Below are 17899 nucleotides of genomic sequence, written 5' to 3'. Positions count from 1 at the left end.
AACCCAAACGACCCAGCTTTCCACCAGCTTTTAAACGCACCGTGTACGCAGGAAGCTGTGAGGCTACCGGAAGCGTTAAAAGAGTCTCAGAACCTCTCGAGCGCGAGTTAACAGATCTGTGCGTAAATGCATATTTGTCTGTGTGTATCAGGCGATTCGTGCACACGTATTTAACGATCCGTATGTGAATGAGCATTTTAAACTCGAAACTACTAGATTTGTGAGGTTGAGGGTAAAAACTTTGTGTGTAAAATATTAATGTTTGTGTATTTTTGTAATTTGTGCATGCGCAAATTTATTCTTTGTGTGTAATTTTTAGGTATTTGTGTGTGCATTAGAACACACATTTGCAAGTACCTAAGGTTTCACACAAAATGGTTTACACGGTTTACAAACCATGTATTACACACACAACTACCCAAAATTACACACAAATTAGTTTACACACTTTACAACTTATGTATTACACACACACAATGATATTGAGTCGATTTTCTCTCCATATTTCTACCTCAAAAATGAAATAATGTGAGCTCTTCATACCTTTTAGTGTGTGTGGGAAGTGTTTGCAGAAGTTGCAGATGGATTTGTGATTTGGGAAACAACATGTTTGTCCACTTGCTGTGAGACGCCGTGTGGGTGTAGTTCAAGTACAGAGCGGCACGGCTCAGCTGTGGGCGTGAACACTGAAAACAAGGGATTATGGGTCATTTCAGGAAAACAGAAGCTGCAGAAATATAATTTAATACATGAAATGTAAATGTTTCCTGCTCCAGAACTTAAACTACAGTAACCTGTATTTTTGTTAATTTATGAACAATAAATTTGTGTTTATGTCCAGATGTACAGGAGCTCGTTGGTGAAATATCTCCCAGCTCATCTGAAATGACAGGATTCTGACTGTTTTTCCTTTCCACATTTTTTTTCTTTTTTTATCTAAATGTATGTTCATCAGAACCTCAGTGATGCAGGCAACCTTAGTGATCCAGTTTGATTGATGTTTCAAACTGGATTTGTTTTTTTGTTTCCTGTAAAAGCAGCTGCTGTGAGACCATGTAGATCTGGGTTTTTATTGCTCATAAGTATGGTTTTTAAAATGTAAGACAGAAACATGAAAACATCCTGATGATGCAGTCTCACATCAGAGTTGTGCTGTTGCCACTTGCCCACCTTCATTCACTCTGAAAACAGATTTATTTCTATTCAGCTTTATTTATACATCACCAGTTCACAGCAGTCATTTCAAAGCCCTTTTACAGAAAAAGTTTAAATGTTTGAAGATGATCAGAATGTAGAGAGGGGGACTGCTTCCTGAAACCAAACTTGGGAGCTGGTTCCACAGAGAGGGTCTGATAACTGAAGGTTCTGCCTCCCATTCTACTTTTAGAACCTCTAGGAACCAGCTGTGAACCTGCTGTCTGAGAGTGAAGCTCTGATGGGAAAATCTGGAACTCTAAGATCTTTAAGATCCATGGGATCTTGGTCACTAAGAGTTTTATATGTGAGGAGAAGAGATTTAAATACTGTTCAGGATTTAAAGGGAAGCTGATGAAGAGAAAATAAAACTGGAGAAAATGTATCTCTGATGATAGTTCTCATCAGAACCCTCGCTGCAGTGTTTTGGATCAGATGGAGGGTTTTCAAGACATTTCTGGGACAGAATAAAAATCAGGAATGACTTTCTGTTTGTTTTTCTTCTGACCTGTGAGACATGTTAACAGTTACGCTGCAGCAGCTGTCAAAGTTTATTTCATCTCCTCTGACATTCTTCCTCCTGCCCACTCTGTGGCTGTTTGGACTTTGTGTCTGTGTGTTCTCTCTGCATTTTAATGTGAATCCTTTTCATAAGACATTATGTCTGTGTACACTACAACCAATCTGCTCAGTTGTAAGCTCTTTGAGTTGCCTGATCCTGGAACAGTTGAGAGCATTTAGACTTAGACCTAAATGCATAATCCTCAAACTAATTATTCTTTTGTTTTTCGTTTATATCTTAAACAGCATTGAGACTGAGGCACTCACAGGTGAATCTTTTCATGTGTTGGATCAGATTGAGGATGATGATGATGCTTCCTGCTCAAATCTGACATTATAAATGTCCAATGAAATGTTTCTGCAGTTTGTATGCAGATGATAAAACCATCACAGGCATGATTCATATCTAAATAATTAACCCACTCATCACTTTTAACTGAAACCTGGTTGATGAAGGCAAATGGAAATGAGTGGTGCTTTTGAAATTTAGTTTGTTGTTGTGGTGGTGGGTTAGCTTTGTCTTTTTACAAAACAGTTCACATTCATTTACATTTGAGTTGATCTTTCTTGTTATCTCCATCCTCTGAAATATGATTTTTTTTTTAACAGACATTTTAAACTTTTTATTTCACTTGTTTTAATGTTCTGACATTATAATTTCTGTCTTAAGCTGGGATCTCAAACTTTGGTCCTTGGGGGCCACTGTGCTGCAGGTCTGAGATGCTTTCCCGCTCCAATACACCTGATTTGTATCAGCGGGTTCTTACCTGGCAAAGTTCTCCAGTCGGACATCTATTGGACATTTTTGTCCCTCATCAACTCCCACCAATATGCATGTTACAGCATTCTTGGCCTGTTTAATTTCACCATGATATAAACTTCACTTAATTTTTTGTTATGAAACATTAAAATGGTCCTGCTACATTCATCAGATGTGAGATATTTACAAGGACAGACTGCAGTGTTTACATGGGGCGAGTGCAAAAACATGTGTTATTATGGATTTTTGAAAACTGTGTTTTGGAGTTTATTGGTGTGTAGGGAAAATATATGCGCTGGGTCAGAATGTTTGGACCAACGTTTGCTCAAACTTACCCAACCTATGCCCAAATGTCCTTAACCCAGCAGTTGGGTTAGCAAAATAACCCAGCATTTTTTAGTGTGCAAGCTTCTCTTTACAGAGAGGCACCAAGCAGGGCTCCCTGCTTTCTCCTTCACTTTTTGCTATTTTTATTGAACTCTTAGCAGCTGACATAAGACAAAACAAAGAAATTAAAGGAATCCACACAAAAAATATAGAACACAAGATAAGTCTTTATGCTGATGATGTATTACTTTTCTTCCAGAACTCACTGACATCTCTCCCCAAGATAATCACACTTATTAACAAATTCTCATCAATATCTGACTATTGTATTTTAGATATTTAGGCATAAACATTTCCCCCAGGTTATCAGAACTAACAAAGCTAAATTATGTCCAGCTACTTAAAGCAATAGAGGATGATCTCTCACGGTGGAGGCGCTTACCCATATCACTCATGGAAGGATTGCCACAATTAAAATGATGGTTCTACCTAAAGTCAACTACCTGTTTTCAATGATACCCACTAAACCATCCTCCAGCAGGTTTAAGTCACCGGACTCACATATATCCAATTTTCTAAGGAAAAACAAGCCATCATGTATCAGTCTAACAACTTTACAACAGACTAAAGACAGAGGCGGATTGGAGCTACCCAACTTTAATCACTATTTCTTAGCTAACAAGCTGCAATATATCTCCAAATGGCTTAAACCTAGTCGTCTGGAAGAACCATGGTTAGATGTAGAGGAAGCATTGTGTGAGGATCTGGTTATCTCTGACCTGCCATTCATCAGCCCAGCCATCAAACATCATCAGTGTTTTAAAAGCATCAACATCAGTTCCTATATAACGGCTTGATGGGAATTTCTAAAAATAACAAAGTCTTCACTTTTTCCATGTAAGCTTACGCCCATCTGGAACAACCTTGACATCCTGCAAAACAAAAGGATGATTAACTTCACTCAATGGAAAAATAAAGGAAAAAACCGTTAGAACATGTAATAGAAAATGGAATTTCTTGTCATTTAATAGTTTCTCACTTCACAATATGGAATAAGCAGCACTAAGTTTTTAATATGTCACCAGCTTAAATCTATTAAATACATATAATATTGTTACAACCTGTCCTTCCACCTTCAGCCAGTCACCCCGCTCCCTGATCCTCCACACCTGTTCCTGATCCGCTTATCAGTATCAAGTCAACCTGCCACACCTGTTTTCCTTTGTTTCCCCAGTCCTCTTATACTCCAGCACCTCAGTTACTCCCTGTCGGACCTTATCCTACACATCAAGGACTCATTCCCTCTCCGTTCCAGGATTCCTCAACCCTGTTACCTCTTCCAGTATCGGTACCAGTATGTTTATTCTTCTGAGTACTATTCTGTAAACAAAGCACCGTTAACGTGCTCTTGTCTCCCTGGAGTCCTGTGTAACAAATATGTCTCTATATACATGTTATGTAAAAAATATACGATTAACCTATTAAACTTTGAGTGTGGCAGAATTTTTGAATCTCGTTGACCCAAAGCTATTATAAAAAAACCCTGGCAGGGTCGATAGCTGCCAATCTTGGCCCACCGGGGCCTGTACCCCGTGACTGTGGGGGGCTCTGGCTGGAGCCTTCCTCTGCTGCCCTTGGGGTGGATCTGGGGTAGTGTTTGTGGTGAGGTGGCTTGGATTTGTGCTCCGGGATTGTCGCTGATCGCCTGGGTCTCTGGGCTGCCCTAGTCTGCCTCTAGCCTCTGTGGAGGTGTGGTCACATTTGCATGATCACACTCATCTCTGATCACTCTTCATTCCTCATCCTCTGCATGCTGACACAGTCACTGAGGTGTCCAGTAGGTTTATATGCAAGCTATTTTTGTTTAGGTTTTTCTTTTTTTATGTGTGTGTCTTTGGTACTTTGGTTGTTGTGATACATCTTGTTGTTGTTGACTTGGTTATTTTTTTTTTTTTTAGGAATTCCTGATGATTGTCGGTTTAGTTTACCTGTAAAAGGTGTAGGAAATTCTCTTTTTTGTTTCTGTACAAGTGTAGCAGTTGGTTGTCTGGTGTTAAGTTGGATTGAAGGGTTGTCTACTGTATCTTTGTCTCCTCTTCCTTTTTCCAGTTTCATTTTTATTTCTCTTTATTACTTACCTTTCTTTTCTGTCCCCTAAGGTCAGGTTCAGCAAGACTACATAAATTCCATAATACCAAATAAATAAGATAAAACAATATATTTAAAACAAGCAAATAAATAAAAACATTAGATTATTAAGAGGAGCCTTTTACCCATAAGGCAAGGTAAGGTAAGTTTATTTATGCTTTATAGCACATTTCAGGAGTTGTCCTGAATACAAGACTTTACATAGACTTTATGCTTTACATAAAACATTAAAAGCATTACAGCAGGTGCAAAAGCAAAACTTTAAAGAAAAACAAGAAATTAAATAAAATCAGAAAGAAAAAAAACCTAAAATCAAACAGATAAATAGAACAAAATAATGTTCCAGTGTGAGGAACAAAAAGTAGACCTGACCTGGCCCACTATGTTGACGCGATCACACACCCCTTACACACACATGCACGTGCACGTCCTCCTGTTTTGTTCCCGTAGTTTCTTTGGCAATGTGATCACGCAAAGCGGCCGCCAACGAGGCACATTGTAAGCATGTTCATTGCAGCAGCTGGACTGTCCGCGAAGTTACCTCCTGCTGCTCCACCTGCCACTACTCGGTAACGCTAAACCACAGGTGTCAAACTCCTGATTTAACACACCTGAATAAAATCAAATGGATCCAACAGCTTCTTGTCAACTTCTTCACAATAACCCATTAATTTCAGTCAGGTGTGTTAGATCAGGGAAACAATGAAAACCTGCAGGATACCGGCCCTGACACCCCTGTGCTAAACTATTCAAGGGCACCTTTTGCTCCTAAACTCAGCCTGATACCAAACTATTCGTCCCTGTTGTAAAGTAGCCTGTCTGTCTCAGTACAGCCTGAACGGCTGAGTCTGAATTAGCCTGCTTACTGAGCTTGGCACTAGCCATAATCAGTGGTACCTTGCCAGATGTTAGGCTAAGTGGCCACCACAAACGCGGGTGTGTTTGGCTTTTTTCACCAGGTATTCATAAACCACATCACACAGCGTTCTCCAGCTGTTCATCTCTTTTGTCGCAGATTGTAATAATTTGAAAGATTGTTTTTTTTTTTCTTTATTCCAAGCAGCATTATTCTAAGCAGTCTATAACACTGCTGGCCTTGGCTTTTATCAACTGCAGCATGTCTAGAAAAGAGAGATTAAGAAAACAGAAGTTAAAGGAGCTCCACCAGGCAGCTCAGGGAAGCAGCTCACTGCTGGCCTAGATGAAGCCACCAAGCAGCAAGGAGGATGAGGAGCAAGATGATGAAGGAGAAAGATCAGAGCCAAGACCAGAGTCATGCTAACTGTTTAAAGCCTTTTAATAATTAATAATAAATAATAATTACTTACATTTCTATAACGCCTTTCTAGACACTCACAGCACTTTACAATGGTTGGGGGACCTCAGGTTTTTAAAAATGAACTCTTCCACAAATTTTATTGAACCATGTAAAAGTGTCCACAATGTGGTTTGGCAGCCAAATCTTGTCCAGTACATTATTTTGTAGCCCCACAAATATAAGTTGTTTTCATGTCAGGCCTTACAAAATTCACAGTAATCTTGTATTTACCATTGTAGGCTAATAATGAAATGTTGACCATCATAAATACCCAATTAGAATTTGTCTGCAGAACACAGCTAGAGGTGAGGCACTGACGTCAGACTATGGCAGTTGCAGACTGGTGTTAGTCTTAGCGGTGTAATGCATTGACTGTTGTCACTAAGCAGTCTTAATCAAAGATGCATCACTCTATTTTCGCTAATGACCCACAGTAGACCATGTACCAGCATGGAACATGAGGATGATAGGGAGATCAGTGACTGATCAGTACTCGGTTCATGTACAGTAACATATTTAAATAAATTTGCAAGTACATAAAAGCCTGTAATGTTTTTTTTTTTTTTTTCACACTATAATTTAACATAGGTGGCGGTTCCAAGCACTCTGCGCCCTTTTTTAAAAACTGAGAACCTGCCCCTCAAAATGTCTGTGAACGCCAGTGGACCCTGATGACCTGAGGGATCTGGTTGTTTCATAACGAACCAGAAGATCCTGAATATATTTTGATCCTAAACCATTCAGTGCTTTGTAAACTAACAGCAGAACTTTGAAGTCAATTCTCTGACAGACAGGATGCCAATGCAAAGATCTGAGGACGGGGGTTCTAGGATCTACTTTCTTGTTCTTAACTAGGACTGGAGTTCTAGGATCTACTTTCCTGTTCTTAGCGAGGACTGGAGTTCTAGGATCTACTTTCCTGGTCTTAGTGTGGACTGGAGCAGCAGCGTTCTGGACTAACTGCAGCTGTCTGATGGACTTTTTAGAGAGACCTGTGAGGACAGCATTACAGTGGTCCAGTCTACTAAAGATAAATGCATGGACCAGTTTTTTTAAATCCTACTGAGTCATCACTAGTTTAATCTCCAACTCCATCTCTGCTTTGTTTATATAGCACTTTTAAAACAACAAAGTTGACCAAAGTGCACACCAAAATAAAACAGTAAAAAGTATAAAAACATACGATCAGCCAATAAAACAGTATTAAAAAAAGTAAAAAAAAAAAGAAAAAAAGACAAAAACAAACATCTCATCTAGTGTTAAAAGCCAAAGAGAAAACGTGTTTTAAGCAGTTATTTAAGTGAAGAGGTCTCCTTAATATGTGGAGGTAACTGGTTCCACAGTTTCAGTCCAGCTACATAAAAAGCTTGGTCACCTCTAAGTTTCCTCTTGGTTGAGGGGACGGTTAAAAGAGACCTGTCTGCTGACTTGAGGGAAGTGTGAATGGCTATAGGAGATCTGACAGATACTGTGGGGCGAGACTGTGGAAGCACTTAAAAACAAATAAAAGAATTTTAAAATTGACTCTGAAAAAAACTAGACTTGACCACTAAGCTTTCTTATGAGTCAAGTCTGAGGTTACCATCTAAGCGCACCACAAGGTTTATTGCTGTAGGTTTTAAATAATCAGTCAAGACCCCAGGTCAACTGGACTCTTGAAATCCTCGACATGTTCTTTAAGTGATAATAGGCTGACTTCACTATTGTCTTAATATAACTGCTAAAATTCAGGTCTGAGTCCATGACAACTCCTAGATTTCTGGCTTGGTTTTTGTTTTGAACTTAGATGTTTGAAGCTCAGTACTGAGGACTTTGAAGCTTTCTTCCTTGGCTCCAAAAACTACTGAAGGACGTTTTGGCATATCCAAGCTTTAATTTGATTTATGCAGTTGACGAGGATTGGACTGTAGTCTCCTGGTGAGATTGTTATGTAGATGTGTGTGTCATCAGCATAACTGTGGTAACATATTTAAATGTTTTCCATAATGTGAGCTCATGTAGATGTTGAACAGCAGTGGACCCAGGATGGCGCCTTGGGGAACCCCACAGGTTATTTTGGTTTGCTCAGATTTATAGTTACCATATAGACACAAAGTAATCCATGTCTCTTAAATAGGATTCAAACCAATTAATTGCAGTTTTCAGAAAGTCCCACCCATTTTTTCAGCCGGTCTAGTAAGATGTTTTGCTGAACTGTGCCAAATGCAGCACTGAGATCCAGCAGTACCAAGACTGAAATGTTCCCACTATCTGTGCTCAGACAGATGTCATTAAATACCTTAACTAGAGCATCTCAGTGCTGTGGTGTGGCTGAAAACCTGACTGGTAGACATCAGAACAGTTATTTAGTATCAGGAAGTTGTGTAGCTGTTTAAAGACAGCTTTTCTATTTTTTTATTTTTTTATTTTATTTTATTTTGTTTATTTAATGATAATCTGGTTGCATGCCTCCTCAGCCCCACCCACACAATATAAACACTCACGCAGCATACTACCCTCCCACTCTCACTCCCCAGACACACTCCCACTCATCCTAGCACATGCATACGCACGCACACAAACATACCCCCACACTCATACAAACATCATCCAAAGCATAGACACACACACACAACATACAAGCATCCCTGTCTCACACCCCAGCACCTCCCCCTATAATCCCCCGAATCCCACTCAGCCCTCCTTCAAACCCCTACACCCCTCCTGCCCCTGGGCCATACCCTGGGTCCCAAGGCGGGAACCAGACACCAGGGCATGCACCAACCCACACTATGGCAGCACATCCGGGCAGGCCCAGACCCCCGACACATACGGACCCCACCACCCCGGAGGGAGGAGGACCACCCCCAGGCACCAGAGCCCAGAACCCCCGCCCAGCCTTTCCCGGAATAGCCCGGCCGCCCGGCCCAGGACCGACGCCCACCGACCCAGGCATCACCAGTGGCCTCACCCCCCGCCACAAGGCGACTCCAACCGCTGGCCCCCACAGCCCCCGACAGGGCCAGACCCAGAGCCACCCCCACCGCAGAGCAGCCCGGCTCCGCACCACGGGAAACCACAAAGAACCCGCAACCACCAGTCACTCCCGGCCATCCTCCAACCCCCAAAGCAACGAGGTCACAGTCCTCCACCTACACTAAGTGATGGAGCTAAGCACAGGGAACCAGAGGGAATGAGATTCCGCTAAATGGTTCTTTGAGGAGGCAGACATTGTCTCATTACTGATGTGATCAACTAAGAGATTCCTAAACTGCTGAATACACAGATTATTTTTGATTTTCCAGTTCACAAGGATAGTTTTCTTTGCAATGCATAATACTATGCGTATCATGTGTGCAGAGTTAATTCGCATATTAATGTCACCCAAGTCACCTAGTAGACACAGTGCAGGGTTTGCAGGAATATTACATTTAAACCATGTTGACATGTCCACACATACCTGAAGCCAGAACCTGCGGACAGGTGTACAGGACCACAAGGCATGGAGATAGTTGTCAGGTGTGTTTTCATTGCAGTGTGGGCAGATGTTTGATTGTGACAGACCCATCCTGGAAATCCTTTGTCCTGTATAATGAGTTCTATGCAGAATTTTGAATTGTATCAGTTGCATATTTGAATTCTTAGTCATTTTAAAGGTGTTTAAACATATTTGTGACCATTTATCTTTATTAAAGTTACTGGATAAGTCACCCTCCCATTTTGAAGTTGGAAGACAGATTGAGTCTTCTAGTTTGGATAATAGTCTATATGTTTTTGATAATAGCTTTGGGACATTGAGATTCATGAATTCTGCCACCCTAATAGGTAGCTGTAAGTTTAATTGATTAATGGTATATTTTTTACATATAATAGATTTAATCTGGTGATATTCAAAAAAAAGTTTGCTACTGATTCCATATTGTGAAGTGAGAATATTAAATGAGAAAAAGTTTCCATTTTCTATTATATGTTCTGTTTTATTCCTTTATTTTTCCATTGAGTAAAATTGATAAGCTTTTTGTTTTGCAGGATGTCAGGGTTGTTCCAGAGGGGCTTAAGCTTACATGGAAAAAGTGAAGACTTTCTTATTTTTAGAAATTCCCACCAAGCCACTAAAGAGAACTGATATTAATGCTTTTTAAACACTTATGTGTTTTGATGGTTGAGCTGATGAATGGCAGGTCAGAGATAAACACATCCTCACACAATGCTTGCTCTACATCTAACCATGGTTCATCCAGACCGCTAGGTTTGAGCCATTTGGAGATATACTGCAGCTTGTTAGCTAAGAAAACATGATTAAAGTCGGGTAGCTCCAATCTTTAGTCTGTTGTAAAGTTTTTTGACTGATACATGATGGCTTGTTTTTCCATAAAAATTTAGATATATGTGAGTCCAGTGACTTAAACCAGCTGGAGGATGGTTTAGTGGGTATCATTGAAAACAGGTAGTTTACTTTAGATAGAACCATCATTTTAACTGTGGCAACCCTCCCCATGAGTGATATGGGTAAGTGCCTCCACCGTGAGAGATCATCCTCTATTGCTTTAAGTAGCTGGACATAATTTAGCTTTGTTAGTTCTGATAACCTGGGGGAAATGTTTATGCCTAAATATCTAATGTTTCCAGACTGTATTGTAGTATTGGGTGTGTTTTGTAGGTCACAGGTAATGGGCATAACAATAGTCTTACACCAGTTAATAGAGTAGTCAGATATTGATAAGAATGTGTTAATAAGTGTGATTGTCTGGGGGAGAGATGCCGGTGGGTTCTGAAGGAAAAGTAATACATCATCAGCATAAAGACTTATCTTATGTTCTATATTTTTGGCATGGATTCCTTTAATCTCTTTATTATGTCTTATGGCAGCAGCTCAATAAAAATAGCAAAGAGTGATGGAGAAAGCGGGCAGCCCTGTCTGGTTCCTCTTTGCAAAGAGAAGCTTGGAGAAGTTTGATCATTGGTCTTCACACATGCATTTGGGTTGTTCTATAATATTTTTATCCAATCTATGGAAGATGACCCAAACCCAAATTTGTTTAACGTTGCAAATAAAAATTTCCAGTTTACTCGTTCAAATGCTTTTTCTGCGTCTAAAGAAATGACTGTGGATTCCAGATTATGTAGAGTAGAATAATCCATGATGTTTATTAGTCTTAAGTGTTATTTATCTTGTCAGGGTCTTGGCTGATGTTTCCTTCTGGATCTCTGACAGAGGAGATGGTTGTTTTCTCCTTGTTTGTTTTTAACTGATTAGCCAGGAACTTTCCAGATTTGTTGCCATGCTCAAAGTTCTCCAAGCGAAGTCTTTGCACCAAGAATTGCGTCTTTTTATCTATTATTTCATTAAGTTCAAGTTTAGCTTTCCTTATAGCATTTAGTGTGTGTTCTTCTGGGGAAACATGGTAAGTGTCCTCTAAGGATTTAATTCTGAGTTCTAACTCTGAGATTCTCAAAGTTTCCTTCTTTTTCTTATGAGAAGAAAAGGAAATTATTTTCCCTCTCATTACTGCTTTTCCTGCTTCCCAAAGAACACTTGATGAAGTTTCTGGCAAGTCGTTATGTTCTAGATATAAGGACCATTCTCTTTTAAAGTAGCTGATAAACTCAGGACCTTTAAGTAATGACGTATTAAATCTCCAGTTTCTAGTTGCTTGTTTATTGCTCTTACTTCTCAGAGTGAATGATACTGGTGCGTGATCACTAATGCTAATAGGATGGATTCTGATTTCTGACATGTCATTCATCAGCGAGCTGCTAGTTAAGAAATTAAGAAATAATCTAATCTAGAATAGGAATGGTGAACTGAAGAGAAGAAGGTGTATTCTCTTAGTGTGGGATGGTGAGAGCGCCAAGCATCACAAAGACCAAAATCCTTCATGTACTGTTTAACAGTTTCTGAGGATTTCCAGACTCTATGAGCTCCTGTGGTACTTTGTTTGTCCAGTATAATGTTAAAATCACCTTCAATAATTAGTGTGTTATCTGAGTGACCATAGAGGCGAAGAGGGAGTGAAAGAAGGAGGGATCATCTACATTTGGACCAGATATATTTGTAATACATAACTTAACATTTTGAATAGATAATGTAACTATTATAAATCCACCTTCTGGATCTATGATTGTATTATCTATGTCAAAATTTAACCTTCTATTAATAAGAGTTGCTACTCCTCTCTGCCTAGAATTATAACAAGCTGAATACACGTGTGGAAACTGGGTTGTTGAGAGAAGATCTATTGTTGAGTTTGAAAAATGAGTCTCTTGGAGTAATATTATATCTGCTTTCATTTCTTGCAGGCGATTAAAAATTTTTAACCTCTTTTCCCTTGTGCCAGCTCCACGCACATTCCAAGTGGCAAATGTGAGTTCGTTCATGAACCAGCCACAGAGATGAGGGCTATATGCATATTACTGAAGCATGTGTGCGTGCATCCCACTGCTTCTCCACGTGCATGTGTATCTGCCGGCTGGTTGTGACAGGGATGTATGTGCGCTTGTGCTGTTCTGTGTGTGTTCCTGTGAATCATGAAAAGTGCTGATGTGTATATAATATAATGACAAGTGTTACCGTTAACCGTTAAAGGGTCGGAGAGAAGAAGTGTAAAGAGTGAAAAGAGCGACAGTGCCAAAGGAAAAAAGTCATTTAAAAAACGCATCTGTGCTGAGAGCAGTGTAGTGGAGACGGGCAGTGGATTTACTGTTAACTAAATTATCTTTTATGGCAGTTTTATGGATATAACATGATCTAGTAAGAATACAGGAAAATTAAAGCACATACCAAGTCAGTAGAGCCACGGAGTGATGTCCGGGTCGCGGTACAGCTGTCCATTAATAAATAATTTATCCACCGCGATGACAGCGTGAGCGCCTTCAGTGATGGATTTCCTCCTGATGGGAAACAGGACTCTTCGTGGGTCCAGAATCTCTCTCGGATATTGGTCGTTTACTCCAAAGTTCGTTCCCTTCAGTTCGCGGCCCTGGTTCTTTACCTGCTCCTTCTGTTTGAAGCTGACGAACTTCGCTACAATAGGTCTTGGTCTGCTGGACCCGGGTTTCCTCCCGCCGAGCCGATGGACTCTGTGAAAGGAGATGTTTTTCACCGTTTCCTCCGGGAGCTTCAGGTGAGTTTTGATTAAGTTTTTCACAGTGGTCTCGCGGTCCTCCTCCGTCTGCTCTGGAATCCCTGCAAACACCAGGTTCTCTCTCATGCTCCGCGCCTGCAGATCGATCACCGTTTCCTTCATCTTCTTATTTTCTTCCAAGAGACGGGTCAAGCCCTCGGTGAGGGATTTTACCGACTCTCTGAGACCGGCATTTTCTACAGCCCGGGTTTCCATCTGCTTCTGGCTGAATTCTAGTGATTCACGTAGCGCCTGGAACTCCTTGTGGAGAATTTCTACCAGGCTCAAACGCGCATCAAAACTACTACTAGTTTCTTATCTATAGAGATCAGAACATCCGTTGAGTCGTTACCCGGTGGTGAAATAGCTCCAGGTGAATCCTCATTTCTCTGTCTTTTGGCCTTAGATGAGGGGGAGGGAGTTGACGTTTTGTTTGGTTTCCCCATGATGATTCTGTCGCAACAACGATCTATAAAATCCAAATCCTCCCCACTGTGCTCCAGAGTGTACCTTTTAAAGACACTATTTTCCTACTTTAAAGAATATTTTGATTAGCATAAATGTTTGGGCACGCCTAGTTTGAATCCGCCATCTCCCCGGAACTACGTCACCTACAACGTTAGCGTCACTTACCTGCTACCAGCGTCACCTTCTTGCAGCGTCTCTCCTACCTGCCACAGCGTCTCTCCTACCTAAGACAGCGTTTTCAAGAATCTGACTAAGAAAGGGAAGGTTCGATATTGGCCTGTAGCTGCTCATAAAAGATTTACTTTTTCAGTAGTGGCTTGATGACGGCTGTTTTTAGGGTCTGAGGGAAGACACCTGAAAGCAGAGAGGTGTTTGCAATCTGTAAGATATCTAAGGCTATGCATCCTGAAACATTCTTTAAAAAACCTGGTTGGCAGGGCTTCAAGACAGCAAGTAGTGGTTTTCAGATGGCAAATGATCTCATCCAGGTTTTAGGACTGATTGGAGAAAAGTGTGTCATGGTGTTCATGTCTCTGAGTGGACACAGGGACATATGTCCTGCCCCTGGCATGGAAGCACTGACTGACTGACTGGTTTTCTGAATTTTGTCAGTAAAGAAAGAAGCAAACTCATTCCAGGCCCGGTTGGATAGAAGTTCTGTGGTTACTGACACAAGAGGATTAGTTAGCCTGTCAAAAGAAACGAGCAAGGCACAAGCATTATTGCTGTTCTTAGCAATGATGTCAGACAAGAAAGATGGTCTGCATGTCTCAGTTCTAGATTATAAATCCTCAGTCTCTTTGTAAATCTCATAGTGAACCTGCAACATTGTTTTCCGCCACATGCGTTCAGCTCTTCCACATTCTTCCACACAGCTCTCTTTTTGGCAGCGGTCACTTTCACCTTGGGAGCAATGACATTAATAATGCTGTAATTTTACCATTTAAATGATCCACAAGCTCCCCCTTGGGGACCAAAGTTTGATATCCCTGCTCAAATGATTTTTCTATTGTTTCAGCACAGAATTTCAATAAACCTTATCAATCACTTTTCTATGGGTATGGCAGCTGCCTAAGCAGGGAAACCCAGACTTCCCTCTCCCTGGCCACATTCACCAGCGTATCCGGGGGGATCCTGAGGGGTTCCCAGGCCAGCTGCAAGATGTAGTCCGTCCAGCGTGTCCTGGGTCTTCCCCGGGGCCTCTTTCCGGTGGGACGTGCCCGGAACACCTCACCAGGGAGGTGTCCAGGAGGCATCCTGACCAGATGCCTGAGCCACCTCATCTGGCTCCTCTCGATGTGGAGAAGCAGCAACTCTACTCTGAGCCCCTCCTGGATCACCGAGCTTCTCAACCTATCTCTAAGAGAGAGCCCTGCCACCCTGCTGAGAAAACTCATTTCAGCCGCTTGTATTAGCGATCTTGTTCTTTCGGTCACTACCCACAGCTAGTGGGTGAGGGTAGGAACGTAGATCGACCGGTAAATTGAGAGCTTTGCCTTTTGGCTCAGCTCTCTTTTCACCACAACAGACCAATGCAGAGTCCGCATCACTGCAGACGCCACACCGATCCGCCTGTCGATCTCCCGCTCCATCCTTCCCTCACTCGTGAACAAGACCCTGAGATACTCCCACTTGGGGCAGGACCTCATTGCCAACTCGGAGAAGGCACACCCTTTTCCGGCTGAGGACCATGGTCTCAGATTTGGAGGTGCTGATTCTCACCCCAGCCGCTTCACACTCGGCTGCGAATCGCTTCAGTGAAAACTGAATATCATGGACCGACAAATCCAACAGAACCACATCATCTGCAAAGAGCAGAGACCTAATCCTGAGGCCACCAAATCAGGTACCCTCAACACCTCAGCTGCGCCGAGAAATTCTGTCCATACCCCCGAAATACCCCCCACAGGAGTCCCCAGGGGACACGGTTGAACGCCTTCTCCAAGTCTATAAAGCACATGTAGACTCCAAGACCCTGAAGATAGTGTAGAGCTGGTCCACTGTTTCACGACCGGGACGAAAACAGCACTGCTCTTCCTCAATCCGAGGTTAGGCTATCCGGACGGACCCTCCTTTCCAGCACCCCTGAATAGACTTTACCAGGAAGGCTGAGGAGTGTGATCCCCCTGTAGTTGGAGCACACCCTCCGGTCCCCCTTTTTGAAGAAGGGGATCACCACCCCAGTCTGCCAGCCCAGGGAAACTGTCTCCAAAGTTCACGCGATGCTGCAGAGGCGTGTCAGCCAAGACAGCCCTACAGCATCTAGAGCCTTAAGGAACTCTGGGCAGACCTCATCCACCCCTGGGGCCCTGCCACCGAGGAGCTTTTTAACCACCTCAGCAACCTCAGCCCTAGAGATGGGAGAGCCAACGCCAGAGTCCCCAGACTCTTTTACCTCATCGGAAGACGTGTTTGTGGGATTGAGAAGGTCTTCGAAGTATTCCCTCCACCGCCTCACAACGTCCCGAGTTGAGGTCACCAGCCCCCCACCCCCTCTGTACACAGTGTTGATGGAGCACTGTTTTCCCCTCCTGAGCCGCCGGAAGCCGTCTCCTCAATGCCGTCTGGAAGTCATTCTCCATGGCCTCTCCAAACTCCTCCCATGTCCATGTTTTTGCCTTAGCAACTGCCGAAGCTGCGTTCTGCTTAGCCTGCCAATACTCATCAGCTGCCTCTGGAGTCCCACAGGCCAAAAAGGCCCGATAGGACCACCGTACTGATGGTGTCCACCAACAAGTTCGGGGGTTACCGCCACGACAGGCACCAATGACCTTGCGGCCACAGCTGCGGCTGGCCACTTCAACAATAGAGGCACAAAACACAGCCCACTCGGACTCAATGTCCCCCGCCTCACCCAGGACATGGTTGAAGCTCTGAGAGCTGAGATAGGAGTAGAAACTCTTTATGACAAGGGACTCCTCCAGACGTTCCCAGCAGACCCTCACAACACGCTTGGGTCTGCCAGGCCTGACTGGCATCCTCCCCCACCATCTGAGCCAACTCACCAGCAGGTGGTGATCAGTTGACATCTCTGCTCCTCTCTTCATCCGAGTGTCCAAGACATGCGGTCGCAAGTCTGACGATACAACTACAAAGTCTGTCATCGAACTGCGGCCTAGAGTGCCCTGGTGCCAAGTGCACATGTAGACAAGACATGCCTGAACATGGTGTTCGTTATGGACAATCCATGACAAGCACAGAGGTCCAACAACAAAACACCACTCGGATTCAGATCGGGGGGGCAATTCCTCCCTGTCATGCCCCTCCAGGTCTTGCTGTCATTGCCCACATCTGAAATCTGGGTCCATGATTTGTCAACATCATAGGGGTGTTTTGAGCCGCGCTTCGTCTTCGTTAAAAAAATAAATTAATAATAAAAAAAAATCACATTATTTTTATTTATTTAGATCCGATAACGGTCCAGTAGATATTGATAACAATACTAAAGCAGCAACATCTGTAACTTTGTTTTTCCAATGGAACCAGTCGTTTCCAGTGGGTCAGATGGTTTATTAGTGTTTATGAATCTGATGGCAGAGGGGAAGAAGCTGTCTATGTCAGGCAAGGTTCTGGTCCAGATGGACCGTAGCCTCCTGCCTGAGGGGAGAGGGACAAACAGATCATGTCCAGGATGAGAAGGGCACACTGTGATTCGACCTGCACATCCCCAGATCCTGGAGACATAAAGGTCCTGGAGAAATGGGAGCCTGCAGCCAATCGCCTTCTCAGCGGCACGCACAATGTGCTGCAGTCTGTGCCCGTCCCTGGCAGTGGCTCCAGCGTACCACACGGTGATGGAGGAGTGAGGATGGACTCAATGATGGCCGTGCAGAACTGTACCAGCTGGTTCTCAGCTGCTTCAGGAAGAACATCCTGCACCAGGACACCAGCCGTGTCATCATATGCCTTAATTCAACAAGCATAGTTGAGTAGTTAATATAGTTCATACGCAGTGACATTGTATTTTTTCTCTCTTTTTATTGTATTTTGTCTCTTTATTGCTTGTTGGTTTGCCTATTA

At 42.6% G+C, this 17899-nt stretch overlaps 1 protein-coding gene across 1 annotated transcript in view; it reads left to right on the top strand.

The window, feature by feature from the left end:
• Window positions 1-17899, top strand: part of hoga1 (4-hydroxy-2-oxoglutarate aldolase 1) — an 84187-nt gene that overhangs the window by 55442 nt on the left and 10846 nt on the right. The window lies entirely within an intron of this gene.

This window comes from Melanotaenia boesemani, chromosome 4 (assembly GCF_017639745.1).
Source record: "Melanotaenia boesemani isolate fMelBoe1 chromosome 4, fMelBoe1.pri, whole genome shotgun sequence".
In the NCBI taxonomy this organism is placed as follows: Eukaryota; Metazoa; Chordata; class Actinopteri; order Atheriniformes; family Melanotaeniidae; genus Melanotaenia; species Melanotaenia boesemani.
Note: the sequence above shows the minus strand (reverse complement) of the source record. Positions and strands in the feature narration are given on the sequence as shown.